The sequence below is a fragment of the Thermobia domestica genome, chromosome 13 (assembly GCF_964235325.1).
Source record: "Thermobia domestica chromosome 13, izTheDome1.hap1.1, whole genome shotgun sequence".
NCBI classification, from domain to species: Eukaryota; Metazoa; Arthropoda; class Insecta; order Zygentoma; family Lepismatidae; genus Thermobia; species Thermobia domestica.
The window spans coordinates 17035890-17050815 of NC_137466.1; the positions used below are offsets into that span (position 1 = coordinate 17035890).

Genomic DNA, 14926 nt, shown 5'->3' on the forward strand with positions numbered 1-14926 from the left:
GTTTGTAGCTCCTTTGGGGAAGAGTTTCCCTCCCCGAAATGCTCAGGGGATAGGGACCAAAAATATCCAACTCTTCCCCCTACCCTTCCGCTGCTAGTCCCTCGATGTGAACATAAAGGAAAGTTTCATCCTTCCTCAAGAAATAGACATATAAATCATCTCTCTAGGTTAATTAGGAGCGGAGCAATGGAAGTTTAAACTCCTAGCTCAGTTCCTGAGCCGTTCGTCCTGTAAGACCGTGGCTATTCATAAGCATTCGCAAAGCGTTTTTATTGCTCAAGCGTACGTTTGGAATACGCTATGTATTTAAATCTGGATGGCTAATCACAATACGCTACAAACGCGAAAGCAATAAAAACCTGGAGAAAACGTCAGCTTGAGTATACTTAGTGTATTTCGGAACAATAGACCACCTGCTGTTTAAAAGATGTCTAAAAGAAGGAAAAAAGGGAAGACGTGCTGCCAGACTAGGGGATTTTAGCAAGAAACAGCTGCTTGGAAGATGCTTTGTGCAGAGTATTGGAACTCTGATATTATAGGCCTGGACCTGGCAAAAAGACCTGGAAACCCTGATTGGTTCACAGTAGGATTTCTAACTGGCGAAAGTAAAATTAACGAGTAGCCACCTAGGCCACGTTTGCTGCGGGGGTAACGCATCAAAAACGCGTTCTCAAATAGCCATACGCTTAATATCTGTCTCCTTTAATCTACAAAACATAAACATGTGGTGTCAAAGACTTTATTTCATTATCTTGTAGTTCTACATCTTATGACATAATCTCTACGGGATAAATAGACATTATGTAAATAAAAACAGAATTCATCCTTCATGACGCTACATGTAAATTCTAATTCCAGAAATTCTATTTTAGAATTCCGCAAAATATTTTCCAGAAGAAAAGTTGTCTAAATGCAAGGTAAATCCTTGAAAGCAGTTAAAAGTATGGGAAAATTGCATACATTTTATATTACATATATACATATATTTTATACTGCCCCCTCCCCTTCATAAAAGTGTGATACCTTAAAAATCGCTGCAAACATAATCTGACTTTCATTAGAAAACTAACATTTTGCAGGCTTTTAAAATAACAATGTGCAACTACAAATACAAAATGTATAAATATATAATCATACCCAACGCCGGAAAATGAAAAAGCTTTTTAATACCTAGGTACTACGTATGACATAAGTTATCTTATGCCCTGAAGAGAGTTTCTTTTTTGAATACTTGTTTGGAAAGAGAAATCAAAATAGCAATAAGTGATACTATTTCAATAGTAAAGCTTTGATACATGAAACCGAAAGTATCAGTTCAAACTCAGACGCTCTTAGAATTTTCTGTCATAAATTAATACATTGCGATAAATCTCATTACACGTAATAGAACATATCTTTCTTTAATATGTCAGAAGATACGCTTATACGAAGACTGTTAGAAATGAAAGTCACCAGGTTGACATGAATATGCTTCCTGTAATACATTCGCCAACGGTAAAAGATCAACGATTTTAGGTACAAGTTATTAAAATAATTAATATCTATTGGCCTGGTGGAATTGAAAGTCTGATTTTACGTATAGTGAGAAACCATACTCTGTAATGTAACCAATAGATTAGATAAGGTCTCGTGTACTATGCCACAAACTCCGTACATGTTGAAAAACAGGTTGGGTTGTCCAGTTAGACAGGAGGAGCTGCATTGTAGACTAGAGTCATGCAAGTGTTATCCATGAAGGATACACAACTGCGAGTGATCAAAATTTAACATTCTGCATATCTATCCGCAGGCTAAATACACACCATACAAGTGTTCTTCGGTGGATTTGTACAGCTGGCAATACGAAAAGTTGGACAAAGTTGCAACACGAGTTGATACCGGCCAACTGGAAGACCACTGTCGTCTGAAGGATAAGTGTCGTTCGGCGGAATTGTGCAACTGGCAATATGAAAAGTTGGACTCAATTGTAATATGACTTGACACCGCCCAACTGGAGGACAACCGCCGTCTGGAGGTATACAATTCTCTGAGTGTTGCGGAATAACCAGAAGTGATTCCTGCATCGTATTTTCACCTCTGGTTAAGAATGAATCCTCTACAGCAATCGTAAACAGCCAGGGCAGTTTTTGAATTGCAATCAACACTCAGAATGATTTCTGAAACTATTTCTTTATCCACAGAAGAGATTCTTGCTACTTTTGAGATCTATGGTAGTATCGTGTATTTTTCCGTCGAGGCGAAACCACCATATTGCGAATAGTTACAATGTTGAATTCCGTGATACCTATCCGCAAGCATCCAGCAATGATGTTCAACACACTTGGTGTTCTAATGTTTTCTTCGATGCACGCCCACATATGTACTTTAGTGCATGCCCTAAAAAGACTGTACAGACTCATGATTTGCAGTATGAAACACTTCCTCAACTATCATATTCTCCTAATGTCTCTCACCTCTTCTCCTGATGCGGATCACTTAGGTTCGGTTCTCGGCGCGAGTTAATGTGGTTCCGATTGCATGTTAAGCTGTAGGGCTTCATCTCTTATAGCCTTGATGCTAAAAGGGATGCTACATTTTCTGGTATCTCGATTACTCCTGGCAGGGAAGATCTTACGTGATGTCCGGTCGGTGCAACGTGCAATTAACTTATTTGCATCGCAGACTACAGGTTTCTTTCATCAGGAGCCTAATGGTAGGTTGAACGATGCCTAAAGTATGTCACTTTAGCCTGAGACAACTACTTTTCACATTTGAAAGTGGTACATGTCATTAAACATTTCAGTCACACCAACCTTATATTGCCTTCGATAGTTCGATAACATTGTATTTTTCGTTTGAATGGTTAGTTTGAGTGGGTTCATTTAGCCGCTCTTGTTTCTTTCTGATGGCGTCATATCTACATCTCAAAGTTGGATCAAAATACATTAGCTTCTACTAGGAATCGCATTCGCGAACATATACTTTAGCCGTTTGGCTACAACAAAGTGGCACATGAGATTTTCAGTTTCGATTTTCTTAGGAATATTGCGAATAGGCGTAAGCTTTGAAAATGTATTAAGTAGAAAACGAACCGACAAAGTTTGTAATATTTAACTCAAGAAATCCAACGAAATATTGTTAATGAATATTCATGCTAGAAAAAAAGTTGCTTACGCCATTTTGTTATAGTCTTTTAATATCAATATTTGACTCTACTATCTGTTTTAGAACAGTAGAGTTCTGGTTCATTTTTATGCTATCGCTTCCAAATGCTCGTGTTTCACGCACGCAAACTTGTAGACTTTATGTATTTTAAAAAAAAAAAATCATTCTTCTCTCCCTAGTCAAACCTTTGGTTGTGATTCCACCCCTTACTTAGTATGCTTTTCAAAAAAAAATTAACATGCTTGTGGGTCATGTCACCATGGCATTGAACGTCCTCGGGTTGCGGATCGAGAATTCGTCTAGGTTAGCAAGGAATATACTGAATAAGCAGTCGCGGACAGGAGACAAAAGTTGGTCCTCCAGCTTGGGTATCTGGTATGAGGCTAACAGCCTCATCCTGTAAGAAAGGCACTTGCTCAGAAACATTCTAAGAAGTCTCGGACCAGGACTGATAACTTGGCACGACCTCGACAAACTAAAATGGACATGTGATTTGGAACATGGAATAATAGAAATCTTCATAGGGCAGATGTGTTAAAATCCGTAACGAACGAATTAGAAAAGTACAGGATAGAGCTGGTAAGAGTTCAGGAAATTAGGTGGGAAGAAAATGGAACTGTGAAGTCCGGAAATTTAATGTTCTTTTACGGGGAAGGAAATAAAAATCACCAGTTAGGAACAGGATTTTTCGTTCACAAACGAATATAAGCGATTAAGCGAATTGCATTTATTAATGATAGACTTTAGTTTATTACTCTTAAGAGTCGTTGGTGTTATATTATTGTTTTAAATGTACATGCTCCAACAGAAGATAAGAATGACAATATAAAATTTTTTACGAAGAAGTTTAACGAATATTTGACCAACTCCCGCGATACCATATGAAAATTCTATTAAAAGATTTCAATGCGAAGGTAGGACGAGAGGATATTTTCAAACCGATTATAGGGAACGAAAGTCTTCGTAAGGAAAGTAATGACAACGATGTTAGACTAGTGAACTTTGCAACATCCAAAACCCAAATCGTGAAGAGTACAAAATTCCCACATCGCGACGTTCATAAATACACATGGACTTCACCAGACGGAAAAAAAACACATAATCAAATTGATCATGTTTTAGTAGATAGAAGAAGGCAATCTAGCATGATGTCCGGTCGTTTAAACGGGCTGATTGTGACACTGATCACACCTGGTAACAGCGATAATAAGAGAGAGATTATCATTGAATAAAGGGAGTATTCAATGTCAATGAATAAAGGAGAGGGTTAATTTAAACAAACTAGAGGGCAGCTAGATGAGAGGGGAATACCAGATTCATTCGAATAGATTCTCGCTATTTGAAAATTCGGAATGCCTTAGTGTTGAGGATACTTGGATTGAAATCAGAGATAGCGTTAACATTTTAGCAAAAGAAAACTTGGGACAAGTAGAAATACGTACGAACAAGCTATGGTTCGACGAGAAATGCACTATACTAACAGAGAAAGAGGAAACAGGCAAAATTGTATTGGCTACAAAACCCGAACGAAATAACTGCACAAATTTCGTAGACATTAGGCGGGAAACTTTCAAAGCTTTTAGAGCAAAGAAACGCGATTTTTTGAAAGCTAAAATTAAGGAACTTGAAGATAATAGTAAAAGTAAAACATTCGGGACGTGTATAAGGGGATCAACGAATTTAAGAAAGGCTATCAACCTCGCGCTCACATATTAAAGAAAGCCGACGGAACAGTTCTCACTGATACAGGTAGCGTCTTAAATAGATGGAAAGATTTACTTTACAATTTGCTTAACGCGCAGCCAAAAACTAATGTTCATGGAGAAAGGGAAATGCACTCCGCAGAACCGTATATTCCAGAATCTAATCGAATGGAAATAGAAATCGCTATAAAGAAATTAAAGAAACACAAATCCCCGAGTGTAGACGAAATACCATCTCAGTTAATTTTAGCTGGAGGGGAAAAATCATGGAACAAGATACACAAACTCATTCTCCTTATCTGGAAGAAGGAGGAATTGCTACAAGGGTGGAAAGAATTGATTCACAAGAAAGGCTACAATACTGATTGTAATAATTATTGAGGCATTTCTCTTCTGTCAATATCCTATAAAATCCTCTCAAACTTCTATTAACAAGATTGACTCCATACGCAGATGAAATTATTGGAGATTATTAGTGCGGATTTAGACGAAATCGATCAACTATCGACCAGATATTTACTATTTGACAAATACTCGAAAGAAATGGAAATACAATATCCCGGTAAATCAATTATTTATTGATTTTAGGAGAGAAACATTGTACAACATTCTTACAGAATTTGGAATACCGAAAAATCTAATTAGATCAATTAAGACATGTTTAAATTAATCACAAAGTAAAATCCGGGTAGGAAATTTCTTGTCCACGAGCTTTGACGTCGAAAATGGCCTGAAACAAAGATATGTGTTGTCGCCATTATTATTCAACTTTGTCTTAAGGAAAATCAAAGATAGAAATCCGCTCATAGAGCTGAACGGTGTTGACAAGGTTATGGTGTATAGTGATGATGTAAATTTAATAGGAGATTATAAGAAAACAATAGAAAGAAATGTAGAAATCTTAAACGCTTGCAGGGACGTGGGATTAGAAGTAAATGCAAAGAAAACTAAATAAATGGAAGCTCGTCGGGATCGTAATAGTGTATATTATGGATGCATTAAAATACTTTCGATAAAGTGTATAATTTGAAATATCTAGGATCAATATTAACAGACCAATACCATGTTCACGAAAAAAAATTTCGACTAAAAGCAGGGAATTCGTGTTGTTATTCAGTTCACTATCTTTTATCGTCGCGAATCTTATTGAGGAATTTGAAGCTTAAGATATATAGAACGATAATCATGCCTCTTGTTCTCTATGGTTGCGGAACATGGTCGCATACTCTGAAAGAAGAACATAGACTGAAAGTATTTGAGAATAAGATCCTGAGACGAATATTCGGACACAAGAGAACGGGAACGGGGAATGGCGGAAACTCCGAAACGAGGAACTACATAATTTATACCGTTTACCGAACATTGTTCGGGTTATCAATCTAGGAGGCTCAGGTGGGCAGGCCATGTAACGAAAATGGAATAAAATAGAAATGCTTTCAAAGTATTTCTGGATATACAGTACTGTATATTGTAAGGATCCCCACATCACGACAAAAGCACATATTAATACAACACGTGTTATTGATTACAAACAATGAAGCAGACGAGAAGGAAACATGGAAGACACCGAGGGAAGCCGAAAGGAGACGGACCTCACGAAAGGACCCAAAGAGGACACATAAAAGCACAACCACCGAGGGACCTGGCATCAGTCGACCAACTGATCAACTAACCATCACCTGCTCTGAGGTCGCATTGGACTAGGAGTACACCTTTTCTAAACCCTATGTCACACTGGACTAGGGATCCCAACTACAACTGAAATCTCGCGAGGCTGCCGTGAGCTGAGGGGGTTATCCACAAATTTCACCACAAATTACAATTTAAAGTATTCCTGCTTTTCCAGCTGTCCTACAGTATTTCTGGATATACGAAACTGGGTTGTGGTGTTAGTGTTTTTACATTTGATTAATGGACAAAAAAGAATAGTCAAAATTTCTTATAACAGTAGAAAACCGTCCCTTCTCTCCTACCATAGATTACACCTTCTTATTTTACTTCGTAGAAAGGAATATTTGTCAAAATATCTAACAAGTTGGCAGGACTGGCCTAAATGTACACAACTATAGAAGTGTATTAGACAAGCTATCCAAACATGTGCTTGTTAATTGTTGTCACGGTGTCTATACAAAACCTACGGTGTAAACTACATAAATGTCTCTCACTAACTAAGTATGCTCTGACAATTATAAATAATGATACTTACTTATTCCTTGACTTTTGATGAACACAAATCCTATTTCTTCTGATAATAATGGCTTCTCTCCAACTGTGAAATATTGACATCAACGGCATATTTCTTCGTTATTAATCACGTGATGCGATATCTGTCATCCCGTGTCATCTGTCTGCTACTTACCCTTCTCTTTTCTCTAAATTCTTCTCACTATTCATATCTTTGTCTCTATTTCACGTGCGTACTTCAAGTCTCCACTAATAAAACTACCCAAATACTGAAAATTTCATAGGTAGTTACCTGTTTTACTTCCTCCTCTCCTCCCTAACCAAACATTCCGTTCCGGTGACTACGTTATCTAACGTTAGGAAACAGGTAAAACTAGTTAAAAAATCTTTGGTCCCAAACCTATCATATGAGAACATGGAATCTATTACTCATAAAAATCCACAGTCTTCTCTGTTGTAATAGTCATTTCCAGTTCGAGCGAAAGTTTTGATTTACTAACTCTAGTGTTGAGCTTGATTTCAGTATAGAATATATTAACAATCTGAATATTTCGTTGTTATGAAGATAAAATATTTAATAATTAATTGTTTACGCTACAGAAAGAAAAACGTTTTGTGAGAAGTGTGATATCATACGTTTACAATGTTGCACTGTATGTTTGCCCTTCAAACAGCGCTAGTTTGTGTTTAAATTGCAGTTCTATAAATATGAAAGTTTGCCTAATAGGCCAGTCAATAAGGGATGATTTAGGGTCGAATAAGGAAAAAATGGTGGAAAGCTGGAACAAATTTTATTTCATTTTATTTATATAAGTGTCCGTAACAACATATTAATTTTGCATCACTCTACCACCTCGGATTTGGCCGCCATCTTGGAAAAATGACACCAAAAATTAGTTTTTTGTAAATATCTCGCATGAAAAGCATTTTAGAGCGAAACATGTTATTACAAAAAATAATCTACATTAAATTCTCTACAAGATATGTTCTCTTCATTTTTTTCTCTAGGACGCACTGTTTAGATGTTATAGGCGTGACAAATTACGCATTTTTCTTTCAGCATCGCTTAGTAGCAGAACCATAACAAAAATTTCCTGATACTATTTTGTTTTAGTGATTTTTCTTATATAAAATATAAATTAATATATTTTTCATTCATTGCAGGTGTGACTAAGGATAAGTAATCAGGTCTATTAGGTCATCTATGTTCAAGGTGTCAGCTGAAAAATGTTTTATCTGTGAGAAACTTCTCGGTGATGGTGTTACATGTATAGTAAAAGAAAAGGGTCTCAAACATTAGTAGACTGCAGTATTAAAGTGAAAGATGGAAACGAATGTCAACTTAAGGGACTGAGAAGTGTTGCACTTCATGAAAAATGTAGAAAAGTTTTCATAAAAACAATAAGTAGCAAAGTCTTGCTATCAAAACGTACTTCATCACCTACGCCGATAACCCTTAGGTCAGAAGTACTAAGATTTAATTTTCAAGAAGCCTGCCTGTTTTGTAGACAATGTACATCAGATGAATTTTTAAAGAGACAGAGTAAAAGACTTGTGAGTGAGCGTGAGAGTGTACATCGCGTCGAAACCATTCAAGTTAAGATTCTATTACGGAAGCAAGCAAGGAAGTGTGCCAATTTTCATTCAGTGAAAAGTTTCAAGATTACGATGATGTACTGCCAATTTAAAAAATAGTGAGAACTAAACTGAAAAAAAAGTACTCAGAAGATATTATATCAACAAACGAAAACCTAAAGCCCATGATTTGCTTCCGTGATATGGGGCTTACAATTTTCACGGATGCATGGTATGAACGTTAAAAGCTTAAGTACATGGACGAAGAGAAGTTGAGAATCATAATGACAGCCGGGCAAATAATTGCTGAAGATATGAAATCCCAGGTTTACGAAACAGATGAGTATCCATTGGCTGATAATTTTTTGATTGGCGTTAATTCATTCATTCCTGGGATCTTAAAATGCCTTCTCGACACCATTATCATGATGAAAGGGAATACGACCATAAAATGGGAAAGAAAAAGTATAGTAATTTCTCACGTCATAATTGCAGCAACTATATCATTTTCTTTTTATCCCCATTACAAATAGTACTTGGGGGTGCATCTTAATCAAAACTATGGTAGTAAGGATCTTCTTAATGTTCTCTCTTCGTTAGGACTGTGTGCACCATATGCTGTTGCAGCTTTCTTTCAAGTTTCGGCTCTTCTGCACTCTGCATTCTTTGTTTGTTTATATAATAATATCTTCTGAGTAATTTTCTTTCAGTTTAGTTCTTATTGCTTTTTCAGTTGGCAGTGTATCATTATAATCTTGAAAACTTTCACTGAATAAAAATTCGCACTCTTCCTTGTTAGCTTCAAGGTAGTTGAAAACATAAGTCGTGGCATCTCAAACAACATTATCTTTCGGACGACCACGTTTCATTCCAGAAGAAATCTTGTAGAACTTTTTCATGCATTGGGAATGGTATCTGCCTTCGGCAGCAACTAAATCATGAACATTGCCAATCCTAATACTAACTTCTCTCCCCCAGTCATCATTTCTTCTGTTGCCTGCTTCCATAATAGAATCTTTAATATGAATGGTTTCGAAACGATGTACACTCTCACGCTCACTCATAAGTCTTTTACTCTGTCTCTTTAAAAATTCATCTGATGTACATTGTCTACAAAACAGGCAGGCTTCTTGAAAATTAAATCTTAGTACTTCTGACCTAAGGGTTATCGGCGTAGGTGATGAAGTACGTTTTGATAGCAAGACTTTGCTACTTATTGTTTTTATGAAAACTTTTCTACATTTTTCATGAAGTGCAACACTTCTCAGTCCCTTAAGTTGACATTCGTTTCCATCTTTCACTTTAATACTGCAGTCTACTAATGTTTGAGACCCTTTTCTTTTACTATACATGTAACACCATCACCGAGAAGTTTCTCACAGATAAAACATTTTTCAGCTGACATCTTGAACATAGATGATCTAATAACCTGATTACTTATCCTTAGTCACACCTGCAATGAATGAAAAATATATTAATTTATATTTTATATAAGAAAAATCACTAAAACAAAATAGTATCAGGAAATTTTTGTTATGGTTGTTCTACAAAGCGATGCTGAAAGAAAAATGCGTAATTTGCCACGCCTATAACATCTAAATGGTGCGTCCTAGAGAAAAAAAATGAAGAGAACATTTCTTGTAGAGAATTTAATGTAGATTATTTTTTGTAATAGCATGTTTTGCTCTAAAATTCTTTTCATGCTAGATATTTACAAAAAAAAACTAATTTTTGGCACCATTTTTCCAAGATGGCGGACAAATCCGAGGTGGTAGAGTGGTGCAAAATTAGTATGTTGTTACGGGCACTTTTATAAAGAAAAATAAGTTTGTTCCAGCTTTCCACCATTTTTTCCTAATTCGACCCTTTATTGACTGGCCTGTAAATCTAGTGGATGTACAAGAATTTATTGAAATAATAGGATGCTGAAGATAAATAGCCGCGTGATAGTTATAATAAACTCATGTTTCTAGTTCAATGCGCCATGTGCCACCTATAATTTTAGGTCATTTAAAATATTTTTAGATGTAAACAATATTACTTTGTTATTGTATAAGTATGAGAATAAGAACATAGGTATTCTACTGTAGACCTAGCAATTCATATGTTTAAAAATGTCACTCATGCACTTGGCGAAACATGTGTACGTTGTTAGTTAAGATATATATAAGGTGTTAGAAAGGAATATCCGAAAGTAATGCCTAGTATTCGTTTTCTCTTTATAGGTCAAAGTGCCGAACTTCACGGGTAACCTACAAAGTATCAAAATTTCAACACTCAATGCCAAAAGATTTACCCGGTATTCTCTACGTCAACCAATAGATGATGTCATACATTTTTACCAACGGAATTTCATCGTTCAATAGTACTACAAATGCAAGAACAGCCTGATTATGGTATTGATTGTGTTAGTGTGGTAGTGTTTCTTTACTGTTTCCTGTTTCACTTCACACTACTTGCAGAATGTTCAGACAACTGTTTACGGCTGTTGTTGCATTTGTACTACTGTTGGATGACAAGATCTGTTGCACTAAACTGTATCGTGCTATATCAATTGGTTGACTTGAGAATGCCGGATTATCTCTTTAGCACGCAGAGCTGAACTTGTGACACTTTGTAGGGCTGCCTATGAAATTTAGTGCTTTTATTTGCAAAGAGAAGACAAATATAAGGCTTCACGCTCGGATAAACCTTCCTTTTTAACACCGTGTAAAATCAAATGTACCAGTAATATGCTATCGTTGTGAAAATACCTCGTGCTAAATGATTCAGTATGAACTATCAATAATATCTATGAGAGTTATATACACGATTTGACTTCAATACAAATGAGGGTTCAACCAGTGGTAATACTCCTCCACTCCATTCCCCAAATGTTGCGTGCCGAGCCGTCCGATGGTAAAGTAGTGGAGAGATTTTTTTCTATTTTCTAAACCAAAGTAATGTGTAAAAGGACATCCTTTTAGCAGTAAGGAATAAATTATGATGACTTTTAGTGATTTCTTCAACATCAGATCTCCGAAAAATTTTTCAGGTTTACAGAAGCATCTAGATCAGTGGTTTTTCATCTGAGAGCGCGCCTCACTGAGCCTCGCGCGAAAGAAAAATGGCTTTGCGCTTCCACGACTTCATCTTTTTATACAAGCTAGAAGCTTTACAGTAACTATCGTAGATTACAGCAGAAAACATGTCTAGACGTAAACCTCTATGGCATAATGGTTAAGCCACGCTTGGCCAGATAGCAACAATTCACGACATCCCGAGTAGTCTAAAAAAACACAGGACATTGCCAGTTGACAAAGATGGTTTCAATTTTTTGCAGTACATTCATGTGTTGGTGGTCAATGGTGCCGACGCCGTACAATATTGAGAACCACTTCTCAAGCCTGCATTTTCTCTTCACGATGAGATAACAAAAAAACTTAAACATTTGCTTCTATCTCTCTTTCAGGCTCAGTCAACTCATGTACTGTATGACCAGTCCATTGGCGTGGGACCCCCAAGAACTGATCTGATCAATGGGTGGTGTAAGAGGCGAACTATTGCCGATTGAATATGCATCCACAGTCCCAGTCATTGGAATTGGTTGTTGGGTGGATACACTGAAGAAAACAACGTAAACCTCGTATGCGTACACGGTTTATCTGCAATTTTAATCGGAAACATCCGCTTACCGAGATGGGGCAAATTAAGGTAATTAGTCACATTTGTCCCATTCCCGTAAACAGATGTTTAGAACCAAAGTCATAGATAAACTATTTCTGGTATTGAGGTTCTGAACATATACGCAAAATTTGTCGATTTATTCCCAGAACACTCTGTGTACATCCAAGATGACTATGTAAATTGAAAATGTACATTAAGTGAGGCATAATGTGGTTCCTATACTGTATTCGATCTCATTTACAAACATGTTTCAATAACACTAAACATCCTCGGTTCTCCCTAAATTCACGGCTCCCCGCAACGCGGTTTCTTGGGGAGTGTAAGTTATGCCAATGGACCTGTCATCACATTCTACACAGTTTCAAAAGCTATACTACTCACTATCACTACTGAATTTGGAGTAAACCAATGAACGTGAAATTTCCAAATTTCAACAATTTCCAAATTTCCGGTGAGAAATGAAATGTCAGGGGGCAAATATTACGATATATTCACGAGATTTTGTTCTCACTAACGAAAGAGAATACAAACATGTTGGCCAAATCAGACTCCTATCACAATGTTGGTAACGTTGCTTTAAGAATTTACTTTTTATTACATTACCATGGTTGTTCCGAAAATTTTCTTTTAAAACTGTGAACCTGGGTGGAATAGTGGTATAACCAACAATATTTTGAAAATTAGAAGCGCAGGGTTAAAATTTCCTATTTACTATAATTCTGAAAATTACTTTTCAAACCTCATATTTGACAGACAGTACAACGAAACTTTTAAAATATATACTGCAAAATGTAGCCTATGTTTTAGTAGTAGATTTTTTTTTTGGACAGTAATTTGTCAAATGTTCCTAACTTAATAATACATTACTGACAACAAATCAATTTAACACACACACACACACAAGTTAATTTTCACTTCCATACTCTCTCGCGGAACTGGTTGATGCACTACAGACGGAGCAGTGTAATCCATTTACTACCATGCACAACGTTATAACCACATTTTATGTCGTATCAGAGTTGTCCAATACCATATTAATCTCGTATAGTAATTGTTTTTTTGTGATTGTCTTAAATTGATGAGTATCTATATAAGCAACCCTGCCAAGAACACATAACCTTAATTACACTGCAGAATTAGATACCTCTAGCCAGTGGCGTATTTAAGGGGGGCTTAAGTCTCCCGAAATTTTGTTCACTATTTTAAAGTAAATGAAATATCTTGCAGAATTTTCACATTTTCAGGAATAAAGTTAGCAAAGCCCCGCCCGAAAGAAAATCGTAAATACGCCACTGTCTCCAGCAACTAGTTCCAATTACTACGTGGAAGACCTCTATGAAACTGAGACAAACACTTACTGTAGAAATCTGTGACAGCAGCTGTTTTCTTCAGTTCTACCAGTGCAGCACACAAAGTGAAAATCAAACTGATGGAGAAGCATACAAAGGAGATGCAAGGGAGCATCCATATCTCGGAACTACTACAATAAAACCTGCCAGGATCCGTCTTCGGATTGATCGACTTGAGAGCAGCGCTCAAGGTTAAACTCATATATCATGCACTTTAGTGGAAGTGTTATTGAACGTTTTCTGTACTGAATGGAATGTTTCTTCTAATGATTCATATGCTCGATCATTAACGGTATCCCGATGTTTATGAGTTGTGGACTCCTGTACAATGAGCGTCCTGAGGAATTTATCGCCGTTGTTAAGTTTGTTGAACCGCTGTTTACTGTCCCCTATACACTTATCAAGCCCTTTGGCCTACTAAAGCATAAGACTTATCCATAGCAACCGAGACAAGCCTTTCTCACGACAATTGCAGTTTTCTCGAGTGTTCATTTAAGCACAACAATAATATCCTTTGTAGCTGTCTCTTTCAGAGTTAGAATACCGAGTATTCCTTCGGTAACAGATTTTGTTTACACAACGAATTAAAAATTACAAAGTATGCCGAACTGACTACATCTGTGCATTCGTCCGATGACAGCAGATTTGCTATAAAATATTTCATCCTTAATGACAATTACAATTCGATATTTGACCCTGGATTCTGAGTTAAGACCTTAAACAGTTTGTTGAAGCGTTCGCGATGGACTCCCGTAAAGTATAAACTTAAAAAAATAATATTAAACCCAAGTACAAAGAGGACAGCAAACGCCAAAAGATGGAACACAAAAGAAAGAAGAAATTTCAATCTGTACAATTAAATACAAATTTTCAATATGCAACATGACCCTGCCAGAGACTATGTTGCAACAGTCAACTTTCAATTATGAAGGAACGAGAACATTAAATGAATGGTTTCTTACCTTATCAGTCATCATTGCAATTCCTAGAATATAGCAATCTACAAAAGAACCGGCCATTATGAGGACCACGTAGTATTATGTGCTTCTATTACATCCACATTCAAGATTGGGAAAATGATCAAGAAGCTTCTATATCCAACCAATCGGAAAACTCTAGAAAAAAGGCGCCAATGATCAGAAGTCTTCTAGTTCGAGCTGATAAACACGACAATCCGTGGAAGTTATGAAGCGAACTTGCTACACTTTACCTGTCTTTATGAAAAGCAAGGATCAAGATCCAATACAAAGATCAGGGGAACTACGATAAAATATAAGGGGTGCTCATCCAAGACATCATTAAATA

General features: G+C 36.5%; 1 long non-coding RNA gene across 1 annotated transcript in view; it reads right to left on the reverse strand.

The window, feature by feature from the left end:
- The window catches only part of LOC145669138 (uncharacterized), a 53758-nt gene extending 39704 nt beyond the window's left edge, over positions 1-14054 (reverse strand). The window contains exon 1 of the long non-coding RNA XR_014128144.1: positions 13631-14054. This is a non-coding gene — a long non-coding RNA (uncharacterized LOC145669138). The remainder of the gene's footprint in view (positions 1-13630) is intronic.
- Positions 14055-14926: the final 872 nt, after the last annotated feature.